This window comes from Schistocerca cancellata, chromosome 1, assembly GCF_023864275.1.
Source record: "Schistocerca cancellata isolate TAMUIC-IGC-003103 chromosome 1, iqSchCanc2.1, whole genome shotgun sequence".
Taxonomy (NCBI): Eukaryota; Metazoa; Arthropoda; class Insecta; order Orthoptera; family Acrididae; genus Schistocerca; species Schistocerca cancellata.
Window position 1 is genome coordinate 1178531933 of NC_064626.1, and position 1924 is coordinate 1178533856.

The window sequence follows — 1924 nt, forward strand, 5'->3', positions numbered from 1 at the left end:
AGGAGGCTGGAGAGGAAACAGGGAGGCAGTCTGCCGCCGGTACGGGATGCGTCCACAGCTGTGCTCCAGTCGAAGAAGGGTGAGTTAGACTGACCGCGTGGCGCGTTGTTACTGGGCGAGGGGAGAGCTGTTAGCTTTTGGTCTCGCTTTTCAAATCTGGGAGATTGCTTTGCCTTGTCGCAGCAAGGAATGCAAAACTTTGGCTGATTTTTCTTTTAACAAATTTCTGTAGCAGACTTGGATCCGCCGGAAGAGCGCCACACAAAGGTGTCGATAAGAAGTGAGCACTCGCTTCTGTATGAATGTCTGTTTGCCTTCAGCTGTGCCTGCATAAGCTATCATTTTTCTAAATATTTAGAGCCTTGTCTTCTCGTAAATTTTCCTTGCTTTATGTGTCTTTCGTCCGTGGGGAGCCAACCACGTGGTAGAACATTATAGTTGTTGGGCTACCGGCATCACTAACGCTCCGATCGCATGTTTGTTTTAGATAATAATACCATGATTGTGTGATGTGATATTGTTGCAATTTGGGCACCATACCTAGAAATTGCGTCTCCACAAACCACGTGGTATCAGGAATCGTGTATATACCTCACGTCCTTATCTTAGGAATAAATGATTTTACCTAGAATTTTCTCTTGTGTTCCTAGATTACGTTTTTGCACCTAACCCACTCACCTCGTAGCTTTCCCGTTAGCACATCCAATGCGTTTCCTTACGCACAGGTCCAGTGATTAGTCTCCTCTTGTATTTTATAACAAATGCTTTAGGTTAAGTCATATTTTCAAGTGTGTTGCTGGGAGCTGATCTTATGCAGTGTTCATGCATTTTCTATTTTATTTTAAATGTTTGATTGTCGTGAACAGTGCACAGACAATACTATTAATTACATCGTATCCGCTGTGAGCGACCTCACAACGTATGCATTTTTGTGAGTTTTTGGTCTGTGATCAAATTAATTTATTTTCCGACTCGACCAAACCTTCGATTAGTTGTATGGTTAGAGTCGGTGGCGACCCTGATCTTCTCAAGTTAATTTCATAAGCAATAAGTATTTCCATTCCCAATAATAAGGAATAACCCGTAGTAACAGGTTAGTTACAAAGGATATCGATGTTATGTCACACCGATAGAGAAGTGCAAGTGTTTAAGTTCAAGCACATAAGTAAGTTGTATTACAGATGCGTTTCCGCCAAATACCTAGCGCGCTCGGTCTAACGATAATTAAAACTACTAGTAAGAAGAGATCTGAACGTAGGGTCTTATTTACTAACACATCTCGTTAATGTTAAGATCCGAGAAAGGCATTACTAGAACTGGCGAAAACCCCGCCAGTCGAAACGGAAGGTTAGATGTTAAGAAGTCAGCTTTTTTTTTTTTTTATTGCTTAGGTTAAGGTTAATGGCAGAATGTATATGTACATAAAAAGTTCATTTGGAAAGGAGGGTATATATTAAGAAGTCAGCTTAATTTTTTTTATTGTTTAGCTTAATGCTAAGGAGGCAACGGCCTTGCCGCAGTGGATACAACGGTTCCCGTCAGATCACCGAAGTTAAGCGCTGTCGGGTGCGGTCGGCATTTGGATGGGTGACCATCTTGGCCGCCATGCGCTGTTGCCATTTTTCGGAGTGCACTCAGCCTCGTGATGCCAATTGAGGAGCTACTCGACCGAATAGTAGCGGCTCCGATCACAGAAAACCATCATAACGACCGGGAGAGAGGTATGCTGACCACACGCCCCTCCTATCCACATCCTCAGCTGAGGATGACACGGCGGTCGGTTGGACCCGATGAGCCACTTATGGCATGAAGACGGAGTGCCTGCCTTACTGCTAAAGGCAAAACGTGTTTGTGTATGAAAAAAGTCATTGGCTGCAGGACTTTTTTTTTGTCATCAGTCTTCTGACTGGTTTGATGTAGCCCA

At 43.6% G+C, this 1924-nt stretch overlaps 1 pseudogene; it reads left to right on the forward strand.

Annotated features, from left to right (window-relative positions):
- The first annotated feature begins 1501 nt into the window (after positions 1-1501).
- Positions 1502-1619, forward strand: LOC126100952 (5S ribosomal RNA; annotated as a pseudogene).
- The last annotated feature ends 305 nt before the right edge of the window (positions 1620-1924 follow it).